Source organism: Salmo salar, chromosome 14 (assembly GCF_965601325.2).
Source record: "Salmo salar chromosome 14, fSalSal1, whole genome shotgun sequence".
In the NCBI taxonomy this organism is placed as follows: domain Eukaryota; kingdom Metazoa; phylum Chordata; class Actinopteri; order Salmoniformes; family Salmonidae; genus Salmo; species Salmo salar.
The window spans coordinates 14864997-14883803 of NC_138304.1; the positions used below are offsets into that span (position 1 = coordinate 14864997).

The window sequence follows — 18807 nt, forward strand, 5'->3', positions numbered from 1 at the left end:
CCTGTTAATTGAAATGCATTCCAGGTGTCTATCTCATGAAGCTGGTTGACAGAATGCAAAGAGTGTGCAAAGCTGTTATCAAGGCAAAGGGTGGCTATTTGAAGAATATAAAATATATTTTGATTTGTTTTACTTTTTTGGTTACTGCATGATTCCATGTGTTATTTCATAGTTTTGATATCTTCACTATTATTCTACAATGTAGAAAACAGTCAAAATAAAGAAACACCCTTGAATGACTAGGTGGTCTTAAACTGTTGACTGGTAGTGTATGCTCAAACTGTATGCATAGGCTTGACCAAAATGGTAGCAAAAGGTGAATGTTGAACTTTTGTTGCACACATATCTAGATGTTGCTGTGTAAAAACACAATAGGTGTGATCAAGGCGTTATACCTCAGTGGCCAAGTCCCCAACAACCGGGATGCTCCGGTTTTCAGAGGAAATGGAAAGAGAGCCTGTGAAGAGACTTCTGCTTTTGGACATTAAAAAGGGTCATCACTAGTTACCACAGCCACAACGTTATAAACCCCGCCTATTTCTAATTTATCTTCTTAAAATTGTATTTTAAACCTAACACTAACCTTAACCACACTGCTAAGTTATGCCTAACCCTAACCTTAAATGAAGACCTTAAAGCAACCCAAAATGTTTTTGCATTTCTACTATGTAGCTGATTTTGACTTTGTGGCTGTGATAACTACTGTAAACCGGTAGAAAGGAGACGCTCCATCTTAACTCCTCCTCCACATTTACTGGATTGGTTGAATAGTGCCCCAGGTTGCTCAGCAAGCGTAACAGTATTGATTGGTACTCCAGACTGCCAGTCATCATCTAGCTCTACTATGAGCCCCACCCTTGGTGACCATCATGCAAGTGACGCCCTAGTTTCTGCAGGTGCAACACTGGGTACTACTGCAACGGAGCTGCAGATAAAACAGACAATTCACGGTAAGCCTCAACCTGTATTGTCTGGCGAGGCATTTCAACAAATAACAGTAGCACCAGAAAGTGTTTGAATATGTTGGCAGATGTAAATTAAATAATGGAGGGCAAATGTAGTCGCAAAATAAGGAAGAGTAACCTTCATTTGACATATAGACAAGGATGCTTCGCTAGCATCAATAATAGCCTAGTATGCTAGCTAAGCCTAATTGCAGGGAGACATGTATTTTCTGGTGAACTAATGTTTATGCTGTCAATGCGGCTCTTTAAAACGAAAAATAGCGACATTTTCTCATTAAAGCAACAGTCCTTTTGGATGACCGTGAGCAGCTATTATTGGGTAGAAGTGTTATTCCTTTCTTCTGGTTGAATTGTGCGCGAGACCCTGTACCCTGTAACCAGCTTGTGGACCTAGCTAGGAAACAGTGGTGACCCAAAGGGATGGTCTTAGCCTAATTGATCTCCCTGTGACCAAGACGGCTAACCCATGCAAATGCAATTAGCTACCAACATACGTTGACTATAGCAAATGTCAAGTTAAACCGCCTGATGTAACTGCATGTCCATTCAATGTTAGACATGCGCAAAAATCTATTCTCAAGACACACAGCCATAGCTTGTTAGCCAGTTTAGCCAATGATTGCCTAAGCCGCAAAGTTTCCGCCTTGTTGATCTTGGTCGGGTACGTTGGCAAAGACAGGAGTGCCATAGACGATTTTAGTGTCGGAAATGTCCAAGCAATGTAAACAGTAACTATCTACGTTGATCTATAACAAAATGTTTGTTTTTTTAAATTTAATATTGAATTGCTAAACTGTGAATAATATAAAGGTTATTGTTTATTTCTGGTTAAACGTTATAAGCGTACTATAATATGCAGGGGCAGACTATAGCACCCCAGGACACGACATGGGACGCTCACTTTACTGCTTTCCCCTATCTGTTGTTGAAGGAAATTTAATAATGTGCAATACACGTTCCTTTAGGAATACCCTACATTTGGGAAGAGATGGGAAGGATATTTCCACCTCCCCAAGATGGGGTTATGGACATGTTATTGGAGGGGTGTACATCTGTTTTGATCCTGTGCTTTAGTGGAAAGATGTCTTTGAAAGTAGGTTAGCTGATTAAACTCAACTCCACGATTTACAATGGGGTTGAGTGGCGACTAGTGTGGGCGGACTGGAGCTCCGACTCACATAAAATTGTTTTTAATCAAAAATGCCTGATTACAGCACCCAAAGAATAGCCCGCAATTACAGTGAATTTGGAAAGTATTCAGACCCCTTGACATTTTCCACAGCCTTATTCTAAAATGTATTAAATTGTTACCCAATCTACACACACTGCCCGATAATGACAAACTGTTTTTTAGAAATGTTTGCAAAAAATAACAATTAAATATCAAATGTACATAAGTATTCAGACCCTTTACTCAGTACTTTGTTGAAGCACCTTTGGCAGCGTTTACAGCCTCGAATCTACTTGTGTATAACGCTACAAGCTTGGCACACCTGTATATGGGGAGTTAATCTCATTCTTCTCTGCAGATCTTATCAAGCTCTGTCAAGTTGGATGGGGAGCGTTGCTGGACAGCCATTTTCAGGCCTATCCAGAGATGTTCAATCGGGTTCAAGTCCGGGCCACTCGAGGCCATTCAGAGACTTGTCCTGAAGCCACTCCCGCGTTATCTTGACTGTGTGCTTAGGGTCGTTGTCCTGTTGGAAGGTGAACCTTCACGCCAGTCTGAGGTCCTGAGTTCTCTGGAACAGGTTTTCATCAAGGATCTCTCTGTACTTTGCTCCGCTCATCTTTCCTTCAACCCTGACTAGTCTCCCAGGCCCTGCAGCTGAAAAACATCCCCACAACATAATGCTGCCACCACCATGCTTCACCATAGGGACGTTGCCAGGTTTCTTCCAGATGTGACGCTTGGCATTCAGGCCAAAGAGGTCTTAGTTTTATCAGACCAGAGAATCTTGTTTCTCATGGTCTGAGAGTCCTTTAGGTGCCTTTTGGCAAACTCCACGCGCGTTGCCGTGCCTTTTACTGAGGAGTGGCTTCTGTCTGGCCACTCTACCGTAAAGGCCTGATAGTACAACTATCTCCACAGAGGAACTCTGGAGCTCTGTCAGAGTGACCATCGGGTTCTTGGTCACCTCCCTGACCAAGGCCCTTCTCCCCCAATTGCTCAGTTTGGCCAGATCTATGAAGTCTTAGTGGTTCCAAACATATTCCATTTAAGAATCATGGAGGCCACAGTGTTCTTGGGGACCTTCAATGCTGCAGAATATTTTTGGTACACTTCCCCAAATATGTGCTTCGACACAATCCTTTCTCGGAGCTCTACGGACAATTCCTTTGGCTACATGACTTAGTTTTTGCTCTGACATGCACTGTCAACTGTGAGACCTTTATATAGACAGGTGTGTGCCTTTCCAAATCCTGTCCAATCAATTTAATTTACCACAGGTGGACTCCAATCAAGTTGTAGAAACATCTCAGGGATGATCAGTCGAAACAGGATGCACCTGAACTCAATTTCAAGTAGGGATGCACCGATATGACATTTTTGGCCGATACCGATATCCAATATTTTCCTTGCCATTAAACCTGATACCGATAACCGATATTTAAAATATAGCAGCCTTTTGAGCATTCTAGTACAGTTAAATAGTTAACACAAACACACACACGGACGCAGCGGTCTAAGGCACTGCATCTCAGTGCAAGAGGTGTCACTACAGTTCCTGGTTCGAATTCAGGCAGTATCACATTCGGCCGTGATTGGGAGTCCCATAGGGCGGTGCACAATTGGCCCAGCGTTGTCCGGGCCGTCATTGTAAATAAGAATTTGTTCTTAACTGACTTGCCAAGTTAAATAAAGGTTACACACACACCACACTTACCAAAAAGTTATTTTGTTGGCATTTACGTATGTCCCCATTACCAGTAAAACATAATCAAAACATATTTCTTTCACTTACTTGCTGTGCTGTTTGGTTGTTCATTTGTTCAGTCGTTTCATTCTCAACCAGGATTTCTATGGAACGCCGTTTGTGTCTTTGTGTGTCAAAAAAGATACATGTCAAATAACACTATTTGACGTGTCAAATAAGCTTGTTGACCAATCAGGACCTGAATATGACTGCACGTCACATAATAATTTAATGCGTTCATACATTTTTTACGTAGTTATTACACATTGATTACAATATCACTTGTATTTCATATGTCACACCGATTCATCGACATGTATGCAATGATGCTGGTAAAGTTGTCTCGTGCACCTACAGTGCTGGTCATAATTATTTTTTTTAAAAGCTAGCAAGCTTATGGATGCAAACAATGTTCTTCCCCAAAAACATAGCGTTTGTTTCAGTAGCTATAGTTAGCTAGCTAACTGTATAGCTAGGTGTCATCATCTAAAATAACCCTAATTTAAAAGTAATTTCTTATTTGATTAATGGTGATCGGACCCATCTATGTGAAGCTAGCCACAATAAGAATTAGCCACAATAGTGGACTTTGCGTTTAGCCTTCAAAATAAAGTATGGCATATTTATATTTGTATTATAAAAAGATACATGTCAAATAACACTATTTGACGTGTCAAATAAGCTTGTTGACCAATCAGGACCTGAATATGACTGCACGTCACATAATAATTTAATGCGTTCATACATTTTGGTGAAGCATGGTGCGTTCATACATTCGAATCACTGTCAATGACATACTTTTATTTTGAAGGCAAACTGCAAATTCCGTTATTGTGCCTAATCCTTATTGTGGCTAGCTTCACAACCGATAACCCGGTCCGATGAAGGCTCACTAGCAAGATGAAGCTATCTGGCTGCTTATAACGTTAACTTTGGGAAAAAGGGTTAAGTAGCTGGCTAGCTATTTATTTTCATGAATTGAAGTTAAATTTAAATGGCAAACAACATGTGGCAACCTAGCTAATACTTACTCACAAGGATTCCTAAATCATTGCTAAGAATAATGAAAATGACTGCAGTTTCTACAGGTCATTGTTTTCAGGCTGGTTGTATTGGTGCTAGATACGCACCAAGCTAAAGCTAGCTACCCCAGAAGTTGCGGTCGAACAAATTATGCTTTATTACCAACGCGGTATTGTAAACACGTTCGTGGCCAGTGTTTGCTTGTTTGCAGACTTTTGTACAGCTTTGACAGTGCTACTGTATCTTTTTTGATACGCAATGACCCAAACAGTGATCCATAGTATGTATGTCGTGAAGCTAATAGCAGTGATGCTATTACTGTGTAACTCCAGTAGGGCAACATCTGAAAAATAGTGCACTTGGTAGTGTGTACAGGTGCTCGACCAGTCAGCGAAAGCCAACATCACCCACGACAGAGAACGGTTGATTTAATGGGTTTCACCTTTTGAGTTGTCTCACTGAAATTTTCTTTCTCTTTCAAATGACTGCTCGATTCACACCGCAGACATTGTGGGCTAGGTTAATAATGCAGTGTTGCATGTGTAGCGCCAAATTTTACGTGGTGTTATTATATAGGTATGCACGGTAACTTTGACATCGGTTTATAACATCGGCGTTAAACTAGACATCGGGCTGATACCTATGTTGGCATTTTTAGATATTATCGTCCGATTCCGATATGTTCACTGATATATCGTGCCTCCCAAATTTCAAGTCTTATAGTAAAGGGTTTGAATACTGTGGTGGTTAATTTCTTCACTATCAAATGAGGAGAGACAAACTTATCACACAAGTCAGTTATACTTAAACTGAATCTTTATTCACTTATTAATAAGGGAGCAGGTCAATACAACACACAAAGTGAATCGATTGAGTGCTCTACGTTAATGATGGCTTGTTGACGAATCACCCTCACAAAAGTACAAAGGTTTTTTCTAGCCAAGGTACACCCCCTTCAGTCTACATGACAAACAACAGATGTATGGAATGGGTTACAGTGTTAAGATTAGTATGAAAGATATTTATAATTCACAGCAGACAGCATCTGATTGTGTAGAGACCAGGGTCTGGCCCTCGAGTCATCTCTCCCTGGTACCTTTTCTAGAACAGAAACATTACCGCATTCCAGGGCATGAGTTATCACCCAAAGACATTGTAAATCTTCCAGAGGCACACCCTCAGTAGGACACACAGATAAGCGTTCTAACAGCCCCTTATTCTGTGGCATAAAACAACCATTTGATGCCATAACAGCATTATAACAATCTTGTAATTTCTTTTTCTGACAATACTTAGTGGTTCTTCCTTTTAAAAGTTACGAGTTTATGCCGTGACCGTTAGTGGTAGATGGTGGCATTCTGTCATTGCACCACACTATCACAAGGGGGAGTTAGAACGCTGATCTATCGGTAGTCTAAACTGTGGCAATTAATGGAGGTGTTTTCAGTCTGAGAGTCTCCCCTTTGGCACTAGAGTCCTGCATCAGGCAACAAAAACTGTCGGTAGTCCTGGAGTTAAGAGGGAACTTGTGTAAATACAATGGGGGAATTTCACTTGACATGTGGACTAACGATTTTCGAAAAAATTGTCACGGTGGGCTTTTGGTTTCTCTCCCTCCTAAAAACAGAAATAAATCATTCTAATTTAACAAATGGGCTTTATTTACCAATTAGTAAGAATGTCTCACCCCATTTTCAAGAATGGCCATTTTCCCTTTATTCAGATTACAATCGCTCACTTTCGGTTATTTGAAACAAAATCATCTCCAAAATATTGCAATTTTTTAAACAAGCCATAGGAAGTTGGCTTGCAATTTCAGTACAAAAAAAGTCAGGCACTTGTCTGTCGGCCCTGCAATAAAAACCAAAATTGGTTTAATGAAAATTGTGATAAATATATACCAGTTTCATTTAAGGATTACAAAAAATTGACAGCTGTGCCATATAGATTGCAAAAGAGTTGAGAAGAGATTTTCGATGTACCGATTCCGTGGCACATTCTTTATGAATTGACACGTAATTTTGTTTGTTTATTATAACCTATTGCAGGCCTAAAACCTATGGGTTTAACCTTATGAATGAATTATTATATTGAAGATTGAAGCCGCCTCTTAATAAGTTCCGAGAGCCAATCTGTTATCCAACAATTTATTAAATGGTATTATTATTAACCCTGCATTATAATTCTATAAAAAACCCTTAGATATTCAGTGTTTTTATTTACAGTGGTGATGGACAACTGGAGGCATTTTGTTTTTCACAAGCATAGCGGGATGTGAATTCTGCAAACAACAATTCCAGGATTGGAGGATTCTAAATGAATATCTATTGGGCATTTTTCATTAGGGCAAATCTGGTCTGTGAGAATATCTAAGGGGCTTTTATATAATTATAAGGCAGGGTTGATGATAATAATAAACGCTGGATAACAGATCTGCTCTTGGAACTCATTAAGAGGCGGCTTCTATCTTCAATATGCTTTTTAAAAAAAAAATGTAATACACATTTGTAATAATGACAATTACAATACTGAATGAACAAGGAACCCTTTTATTTTGACTTAATATAATACATAAATAAAATCATTTAGTCTCAAATAAATAATGAAACGCATGTTCAATTTGGTTTAAATAATGAAAAAACAGTGTTGGAGAAGAAAGTTAAAGTTTAATATGTGCCATGTAAAAAAGCTAACTTTTACATTCCTTGCTCAGAACATGAGAACATGTGAAAGCTGGTGGTTCAATATTCCCAGTTCTTCAATATTCCCAGTTAAGAAGTTTTAGGTTGTAGTTATTATTGGAATTATGACGCGTCAACTATTTCTCTCTATACCATTTGTATTTCATATATCTTTGACTATTGGATGTTCTTATAGGCACTTTAGTATTGCCAGCCTAATCTCGGGAGTTGATAGGCTTGAAGTCTTAAACAGCGCTGTGCTTCATGCATTGCTAAGAGCTGCTCGCAAACGCAGTAAAGTGCTGTTGAATGAATGCTTACGAGCCTGCTGCTGCCTACCACCGCTCAGTCAGACTGCTTTATCAAATATCAAATCATAGACTTAATTGTAATATAATAAACACACAGAAATTATGAGCCTTTGGTCATTAATATGGTCAAATCCGGAAACTATCATTTCCAAAACAAAATGTTTATTCTTTCAGTGAAATACGGAACCATTCCATATTTTGTTGAACGGGTGGCAACCCTAAGTCTAAATATTGCTGTTGCATTGCACAACCTTCAATGTTGTCATAATTACGTAAAAATCTGGAAAATTAATTTGTCGTTGTTAGGAAGAAACACAGTTCGCAATGAGCCAGGCGGCCCAAACTGTTGCATATACCCTGACTCTGCTTGCACTGAACGCAAGGGAAGTGACACAATTTCCCTAATTAATATTGCCTGCTAACATGCATTTATTTTAACTAAATATGCAGGTTTAAAAAAATATACTTCTGTGTATTGATTTTAAGAAAGGCATTGATGTTTATGGTTAGGTACATTTGTGAAACTAATGTGCTTTTTTTCCACGAATGCGCTTTTGCCAATCATCACCCGTTTAGCAAAGTTGAAGTAGGCTGTGATTCGATGATAAATTAACAGGCACCACATTGATTTTATGCAACGCAGGACAAGCTAGTTAACCTTGTAATATCATAAACCATGTGTAGTTAACTAGTGATTATGTGAAGATTGTTTTTTTTAGAAGATAAGTTTAATGCTAGCTAGCAAATTACCTTGGCTCATAGCAGCCACAAGGTCCTTTTGACGCTGCGCTCTCGTAACAGGTGGTCAGCCTGCCACGCAGTTTCCTCATGGATTGCAATGTAATCGGCCCTAATCGGCATCCAAAAAGGCAGATTACCGATTACCATCATGGAAACAATGTTTCCATGATGGGCTATTAGCAGGGCAATAGACACTTCATGGCCCGGCTACTGTAGGTGTGAAAATCCCCCCCTACTTGTAATGTATTCGATGCTTAAGTACTCTAAAGTGTTACATTTCTAACTAAAACCTCATGCAACCGCAGAATGTTGAATAAAGCATACAGTATACTGTACGTTTCTGTTCATCAACCTCTTTATGCTTTTATTAAAAAATAATGAGGAAAAAATACTTTCAAAATGCAGATGATTATTTCAACTACATTTTAGTGGCACTATAGCACTACACCGGATAAGACAGGAGAAATACTCCAGATATAACAGAATGACTGTTCTAGGAATTTTCTATCCAAATGATAATAATTAACAATCAATAAGCTTTGACTAATCCCCAAGGTTTGTAAGACAATGGGTTAATAATAATTAGGCAAAGACTCAGCATCTGCAAAAGGTCTGTACAGTTTATTCAGAGAACGTTCTGCCCAACATTAACAAAGGTTCATTTTATCCTCTCTCTGCTTACGCACACACCTCCACACCAAAAGTAGATAACCGACGCACACACAAACAGTAGGTGAACAGTATCCCTCCCTGGACTTCCCACCACTGTTAATCACTATCCAGCGCTGCCTGTTCCTTTCCCCTGAGATTAGGGGAACCTTGAAGGCTACTCCCGGTCTCCACACACACACACACACACACACACACACACACACGTCTACAGTTCCTTTAGGCCCACTAATCACACACCCACTTCTCTCCCTCTCCAGCCTCTACTAGACCTTTATGGGACTTACGTTCAGTACTTTAACTATTCATTATACATTCTACATCAACTACTAATTACTAATTAGATACGTTTCAGAGTGGATTCTTTACTCATTTACCTATAATCATTTATTTCACTTCATCATTCCACCCCTAAATGATTAAATAATACACTTTGATAATCAGACGCTATATGGAAACATAATTGTGATACAAGAATTAACAAAACCAATACATGTATATACATTCGATACTCATCAATGACTGTCCTAGGCCTATCCCCAATTATGATACTTCGTTTCAGGATTTCCATCATAATTTTCATGAAAGGAACAGTCAATGTAAACATTGAAAACGGTCTCATCAAACATTGGCTCCTCGTGGTTAAAAGAAACGGAGCCATCTCCTAGGCCTGGAGGCCTGTATTCGTCATCCCACTGGTCGAGCTCGGAATCGGTCCATATCTCACCATCTGCTGCGTCATCGATCTCTCTAGAGTTCTGGTGATTAAACCTTTCATACATGGCATATACTCATCAACCACACAATATCAACACACTCATACAGGTGAAAGCAGCCCATAATACAGTTCTTACAACACTTTTCCATTTCCCAAACATGAGCTGTGTTATCAGGAATGTACGTGCAGCAATGAACCTAATCATTCTACCTACACTGCCCTCTTCTGCCAATAACATATCGAGAGTCAGTCTATTTTACCAGGTCATGAGGGAGGTGGTGGATAATTGGTCAGAGAACCTCTTTACTGCATCCCCGGTTTCATTCATGAATCTCTGTTGATTATAATAGATGTCATTTATCCAATCCACATTTTTATTCATTGTCAACCCCCAAAATAATGTAGTGGTAAAGCCTTCACCTATTTGATTCATAGCTTTGTATTCATCTGGAACCTTCCCTGAGGATGCCAATAGCATCCATCTAGACAAAGCTACTCCCATCCTGGTCAAAACTCCTCCTGTGCCTACTTTAGCCTCCTATAACTGGCCTTTGATGACTAACTCGAACTGGTTGGACCGATAACCCCAGGGCGCAAGTTCCTATCCACCCTTTGTGGTAATTTCTGTCATATGCGTCCTTTACTGGTACTAGCCCACCCTACCTCAGTTATAGGTGCGGTGAGGTTAAGAATTTTGTCCTGTACTTCTAAACCTAAGTCAGTCACATTAACAATTGCATTACAGCCATTAATAACTTCTTGGGGCTAGGGGGCAGTATTGAGAATTTTGAAAATAATATGTGCCCATTTTTAACTGCCTCCTACACCAACTCAGAAGCTAGAATATGCATATTACTGTTCAGGTTTGGATAGAAAACACTCCGAATTTTCTAAAACTGTTTGAATGGTGTCTGTAAGTATAACAGAACTCATATGGCAGTCAAAACCCTGAGACAAATTCTGACAGGAAGTGGATACCTGATGTGTTGAATTACCTTTAAGCCTATGCCATTGAAACACACAGGGGCTTATTAATTGTTGAGCACTTCCTATGGCTTCCACTAGATGTCACCAGTCTTTAGAAAGTGTTTTGAGTCTTATACTGTGAGAACTGAACGAACAAGAGCCTTGGAACGGTGGTGGCCGATTAGACTGGCGCGCGAGTTCATGTTTGGGTACTCTCGTTGCAAAACGTTTTAAAAGAGAATGCAAACGTCCGCCTTGAATATTATTCATGTTCTGGTTAAAAAAGGCACTAATGATTTATGCTATACAACGTTTGACATGTTTGAACGAATGTAAATATTTTTTTTCCCGTCGTTCATGACGAGAAGTCCGGCTGGCATAGATCATGTGCTAACAACACAGAGCTTTTTGGACATAAATTATGAGCTTTTTCGAACAAAACTACATTTGTTATGGACCTGGGATTCCTGGAAGTGACATCTGATGAAGAGAATCAAAGGTAATGGATTATTTACATAGTATTTTCGATTTTAGATCTCTCCAACATGGCGGTTAGTCTGTATCGCAAAGCGTATTTTTCTGGGCGCAGTGCTCAGATTATTGCAAAGTGTGATTTCCCAGTAAGGTTATTTTTAAATCTGGCAATCCGGTTGCGTTCAAGAGATGTAAATCTATAATTCTTTGAATGACAATATAATATTTTACCAATGTTTTCGAATAGTAATTATTTAATTTGTTGTGCTGCTTGACTGGCGGTTATTGGAGGGAAACGATTTCCTCAACATCAACGCCATAGTAAAACGCTGTTTTTGGATATAAATATGAACTTGATAGAACAAAAAATGCATGCATTGTCTAACATAATGTCCTAGGAGTGTCATCTGATGGAGATTGTCAAAGGTTAGTGCATCATTTTAGCTGGTTTAATGCTTTTGGTGACGCCTGTCTTTGAATTGACAAAACATTACACACAGCTATTGTCAATGTACTCTCCTAACATAATCTAACTTTATGCTTTTGCCGTAAAGCCTTTTTGAAATCGGACAACGTGGTTAGATTAAGGAGATGTTTATCTTTCAAAGGGTGTAAGATAGTTGTATGTTTGAGAAATTTGAATTATGACATTTAATTGTTTTCAAATTTGCCGCTCTTGATATTTCACCTGATGTTGATTGGGTGTACCAGGGGTGGGACGCTTGTGTCCCACATAGCCCATAGAGGTTAAAATCATCTAAGTTCTCGGTGCCATTGTTGTATCTATAACACTGGTACTCATCAGGAATTTAAGTGAACCGAGGTGGGTTGGCGGAGTACTTCAATCTGGCCCACCCAATCCCTGTAAAGTTATTTGCTTTCCTAGGGAATTATTTAATGTTTACCTTAAATTCTACATCTTGATCTTCTTTGGCTCCTTATTCTGTACGTCACTCATCAGTGTATTATATAGTTTATCTTTTCATTCTTATAAATGACAACAGTGTCGATTGATTAGTACCGGAAGGTGGTGGATCTGAATGTATCAGAAAGGTTACCAAGACTATGATGCAGCTCAGTCTCTACTCTTCCCAAAAACCGCCAACCCTCTCCTGCCCTTAGTCGCTCTGCTAGGTACCACCCCATACTCACACCTCTAGGAGCACACACAGTGATGAACGGTCGGGATAGGGAATCTTCGTTAACTCTTACATCTAGACGTTCCGCTAGCGGAACACCTGCTCCAATATCCAATGATGGGCGTGGCGCGAAATACAAAGTCCTCGAAAATCCAAAAACTTCCATTTTTCAAACATATGACTATTTTACACCATTTTAAAGACAAGACTCTCCTTTATCTAACCACACTGTCTGATTTCAAAAAGGCTTTACAACAAAAGCAAAACATTAGATTATGTCAGCAGAGTACCCAGCCAGAAATAATCAGACACCCATTTTTCAAGCTAGCATATAATGTCACAAAAAACAAAACCACAGCTAAATGCAACACTAACCTTTGATCTTCATCAGATGACACTCCTAGGACATTATGTTATACAATACATGCATGTTTTGTTCAATCAAGTTCATATTTATATCAAAAAACAGCTTTTTACATTAGCATGTGACGTTCAGAACTAGCATACCCACTGCAAACTTCCGGTGAATTTACTAAATTACTCACGATAAACGTACACAAAAAACATAACAATTATTTTAAGAATTATAGATACAGAACTCCTTTATGCAATCGCTATGTCCGATTTTAAAATAGCTTTTCGGTGAAAGCACATTTTGCAATATTCTGAGTAGATAGCTCGCCATCACAGGCTAGCTATTTTGACACCCACCAAGTTTGGCCCTCACCAAACTCAGATTTACTATAAGAAAAATTGGATTACCTTTGCTGTTCTTCGTCAGAATGCACTCCCAGGACTTCTACTTCAATAACAAATGTTGGTTTGGTTCCAAATAATCCATAGTTATATCCAAATAGCGGCGTTTTGTTGTGCGTTCAAGACACTATCCGAAGGGTGACGCGCGTTTCGTGACAGAAAATGTCAAAATATTCCATTACCGTACTTCGAAGCATGTCAAACGCTGTTTAAAATCAATTTTTATGCGACTTTTCTCGTAAAAAAGCGATAATATTCCGACCGGGAGTCGTTGTTTTCATTCAAAGATGGAGTCTTCTCGTGCACACGCCCCCAGTCTCATTGTTCTCTGATCGACCACTATCCAAATGCGCTACTGTTTTTCAGCCATGGCCTGCAAAGTCATCATTCAACATTCTGCCGCCTTCTGAGAGCCTATGGGAGCCGTAGGAAGTGTCACGTTACAGCAGAGATCCTCAGTTTTCAATAGAGTGTAGAAGGCCAAGAAATGGTCAGAGGGCACTTCCTGTTTGGAATCTTCTCAGGTTTTGGCCTGCCAAATGAGTTCTGTTATACTCACAGACACCATTCAAACAGTTTTAGAAACGTTGGAGTGTTTTCTATCCAAAGCTAATAATTATATGCATTTTCTAGTTTCTGGGCAGGAGCAATAATCAGATTAAAATCGGGTACGTTTTTTTATCCGGCCGTGAAAATACTGCCCCCTATCCATAACAAGTTAAGGAGGTAACCCCCGGACCCTGTTGGTACTCGGTTCTTCTCCTAACTCTGTGTGTGTGATCAGCAGTGCTCATATGTGTACATACCTTCTTGCAGTGGGTAACGTGGGCCCAAGTGACTCTCTCAGCTTTTCTAATGGCAAAGGCAGTGGTTTAACAGAACCTGGTATGGGCCTTCCCAACGGGGATGCTTCTAGTCTTTTCTCCTCAGGGACTGGATCCACACCCAGTCTCCTGGTTGGATTGAGTGAATCACCTTCTCCTGTAATTCACCTGTTGGACACACAATCCTGGACATACGGGTTTGGTTAACAAACAGTCTTCTCATGTGCTCTGCTAGTATATCTTTGACTTCTATGTCTACCTGTTCTGGTCTCTCTAACTCTGGCATTCTATTTGTTCTACTTGATTAGCTAAAGTGTCATCCATAATTTAAAGAGAGAGATCCTAGTAAACCAACTCTAGGGATAATATCTTGACCTACATTTGAGTCATTTAGCAGACACTCTTATCCAGACCTTTATATTTTAGCTACCATAATCATGTCCACCAAGTAAGTCAGGAATGCTTCTACCCATTTTCTATTCTTATCTATTATTGCTAAACACCCTTCTTTCCATCACTCCGGAATAGGTTATAACATGTATCAATGAAGTCCATTTCTAATTGTTGGAATGGATATTCTACCTGGAGGGTATTCTCCCAGTGGTGCTCTTCCTCTGCCTTGATGATTATTCTATGCACATCTAACACACCTTGAACAAAAAGGTTCTGTGAACAAAAAACATTTTTTTGTAAGTAATTTGTTATCACTTATGCTACGAAAGGTTACCTAATTCTTTCCATCAATGTTATCTAATTCATTCCATCATCCCCTCTGTTGATACATGGCTTTGCCCATGCATCAATATTGCTGCATATCTAAACAATGACTTAGGTAGTATGGGCAACTTATCCTTATACCAAATTCCCTCAGTATAGACAGCTCCTAACTTTTCCCATTTAGAAATCTCCTTTACTGGTGCTCTAGACAGACAAAACCCTACTAAAAGATAGTCAATGTTAACTTCCTCTTTCAAATATTGCTGTGTGGGTGTCTGTGGTTTAAAGCCTGTCTTTTTCTCTTCTTCATCTGCCTTTCTGTTGCTATTGCTAATTTTATCCGTCTCTTTAATAGGAACCTCACACTTCTCTGGTAAAGGTACATCATCTAATAAGTTCAAAATCAACTGAGCATGTGTAATAGGTTTACCAGAAGTGGTTCCCATAACTCTTATGGCAGAATTCCCAACTGGGGCTGCTCTCTTGGCCAAAACCTTGGAGAATTGCACTATGCATCACTTTCTCTAATTACACCCCCCTCTACCAAGTCTTCAAAGGTGGGAGTAATCTCTTTTATGGCCTCTGCTTTCGGTGGGGGTGACAACCACATTCAACAGAATCATTCAACAGGTTATCTATACATAACCTGGAGTTCAGGATTGGAATGCATGCCTACTCTCCTGACATCCCCTGTTTCATAACCAATGGAGCAGACAGTCTTTCCACTGTCTGATGTCCAGAAGTTGAACAACCAAAATCTTTTCCTCATTTGTTCTTGCTCCTTCAGACTTAAATTATATCCTAAATACTTAAAAAAAAGTCTACCATTTTTTTAAACGTATTATTGCAAATGTTATAACCTAGTTCAATAACAAAATATAATAATACTTATTATATTAATTTCACAGCCTTGTCTTCAATATCTTGCACTGCCATCTCATGTGCTTAAATTACAGATATGTCTAAGAACTTTAAACTCCATCCTAATTATCAGTTCTACAAATTTCCTTAAAGTTAGTATCACAAGTGACCCTTTTTCTTCATTATCCAAATGGCCCTCCTATGCAGCTGATCAGACCCCACAGGAGAGCCATAATAGAGGTCAAAAGTCATACCACTCCTTCACAGAAGGGTTTCTTCCTAGATTAGACAAATTAACGAAAAATCGTCCAACTTTATCTACATATTGTATCTCAGGTTCCCGGAACTTCCCTTATAAAATTAATTCACGTGTTTAATTAAAACTCAGAAAATAAAACTTCCAAAATGCCATGTGTGTATACCCCTTTAAGATATTCTGTCCCTAGGAATTTTTCCAACGAGAGACAACGAAGTGCTCCTTTTTCCATAAAATAAGCACAAACATTTGGTCATCATTCCTTATACTACACCGCTTCAGAAACCCAAACGCTGACTACAAACAAAACCTAATAATAACTCCACTGTTCATCCTCAAATCATTAATCATTTGTTTTAAACTTCCTCGATGGTTATGTGTACTTAATTGAACATACACTACCCTTGGATACAATCCTGTACTTCAACTCTATGAAACTCCCCTATTTAACGTACTATTTGATTAATTGAACCCAAGCTTGCTTTACAACCTTAAAACCCCTTCAGTTTGTCTGCAAGCAGGCCCATTCTGTTTGCTAGGAATACCCTGCCATTATACACACAACTGTGTTTAATGTGCATTGTCCCTGTAAAAATAAAATGAACTCGACCTACAATTCACTTTCCTGACTTGACATTGTTCCATGGAATGGAAACAGATTATAATGTTAGCTTACATTCACTTCCTGTTCAATTCACTGGTGTTACTAAACAATCAAACCACGAATCAATAACCAGAATCTATCGCAGAACGATTCCATTATTTACGATTCTATTATTCAGACCAGAATCGCTTCCAGCCACATATAGTCCAGCGCTCACAACCAACTCTCCTCTTTTAACCCGTAGGGAAAAATATGACCTCTTTTCAAACAACTTTCTGCCTTACCTCTATCGTAAGATTAAAACCAATGTTACAACTTTCTCCTCTCTTTCAGCTTCACTCTTATGAAATGTCCAAGACTTAAAAAATACCATGTAAATCGCTAAATTTATAAAATACTTCTTTCAACTCTTTTAGCATAGAATTGTAACCACCGAAAGGTGTTTATTTTTATCTCAATTACCTATCCGCTCCTTATAATTCATTAGATTTAGGTAACTGCCTTGATTCCGTCATTCAAATACAACTTCCATTCTCTATATATCCTTTCAGCGGGCCATTTAGACCACAAACAACGTACTTTATCAAATTCGCCTCGCTATTATTTTGTTTGAATGAATTAGTCTTTCAATTTAAACTAAACAAGCTATCAAAACGTTCGGTTTCTATCTTAAACAAACGCTAACAACCGTATCGTTCCAGTCAAAACATAACAATAATTAAATTAACATTCAGTCCCCTGGTGCATGGGCTGGGATACGAACCCGGGCCTCCCGCATGGTAGGCGAGAATTCTACCACTGAACCACCAACGCTATTGCTTAGGCCTGCAATTTCGGTGGTTGTGTCCTACTCGGTCACAATGTTTACAGGGAGCCTTACAATCCCTTGCATAATGCCCCGACTTCTGACAGTTGAAACATGTATTTGCCTTATTCCTATCCATTTTTTTTTACCCCGACAGTTACCCCGACAGTTACTGTTAGATGCTCTACCTCAACAGGTTCACTCTTTTTACAGTTTCGGTGATGATGACCTACTTTATTGCAGTGTTTACACAGTGCCTCACAATCTCTGGTGAAATGACCCGGTTTGTTACAGTTAAAGCATCTATCTCCCCATTTCTTTTGACTGTCTCTATCCACTTTTCTCGAGTTCCTCCATTTCTCCACCTCTATCCACTTTCTCAATAACTTTACTAAATCCTGTGTCTCGGTGGGGGCCTTGGGAGTCCTCTACGTCTGAGAGGATTTACTACTCATGTTCGTTAAATTACTATCGTAGTTATTCTGCTCCTTCTCACAACTTGTGTGTGCTTTCTATTAATCTCTGTATGTGCTTTTTACCGCTATTATCATTAACCTAGAATTTTAGAATAATTATTTGTATGAATCCTGAATTATCTTATTATTCTATGTGTATCTCTTACCTACTGGTAATTTCCTCTAGGATCCCAGAATAATTACTTTCATGACTTTTGATAGATCCATTAAGTCTCACATGTATATGGCTTTTGACCCTCTTATCTATCTCACACGCAATTATCCTCTTACCCCTGTGGAAATTTCCCTGTGTCTATGTGTTGCTATGTGTTTCTCTTTCTTGAAAGTTTATCTATAGAGGTGACTTTTGATCGGACATTAGGTCGCATACGTCTACGACTATAAGCTATTTTCCAGGGGTCGTAAAACCCTAGTTAACAGCCTATTTCTCTGTCGTTCCTTGCAATTATTGACTCGTTAATATCACGTATCTCACTCCGCTATATTAGGTTTCCCTCCTTCAATGGATAATCAGACCTAGATTTGCGCCTCCGGAAGATCTGACCATCCCCTCCTAGGCGTATTTAGACAGGCGACCTATATTAATGTAATCGTGTCTCTGACCTCCTCCCTCATAATTATATTACTATATTTCGCCATTCCAATTTACGTTTTGTGCCAATGTCTTTCAACCAATTTTATGTTTAAGGTCTCAACATTTAGCTAGTTTATATTGGTAGTGGCCACAGATACCGTGGAGTCATTTCGGACCCCTGGAGTCATTTCCTCCTGTTTGGATTTATACCCGATTCCTAGCTTCCATTTGCACAGAATACTTGGTTGCCTTCAAAACATTTTTCTCTACACAAAATTATAAAGACAGGTCACCAGATATAAACCCCCTCGGATATACCAGCGTCTAAC

At 39.2% G+C, this 18807-nt stretch overlaps 1 protein-coding gene and 1 non-coding gene across 2 annotated transcripts in view; one reads left to right on the forward strand and one right to left on the reverse strand.

Moving 5' to 3' along the window:
- Positions 1-808: 808 nt before the first annotated feature.
- The window catches only part of LOC106568946 (ras-related protein Rab-3A), a 31668-nt gene continuing 13669 nt past the window's right edge, over positions 809-18807 (forward strand). Inside the window, exon 1 of the mRNA XM_014139812.2 lies at positions 809-950. The gene's annotated coding sequence lies outside the window, so the exon portion shown is untranslated. The remainder of the gene's footprint in view (positions 951-18807) is intronic.
- trnag-acc (transfer RNA glycine (anticodon ACC)) lies at positions 17366-17436 on the reverse strand. The gene has a single exon. It is a non-coding gene; the product is annotated as a tRNA-Gly (tRNA).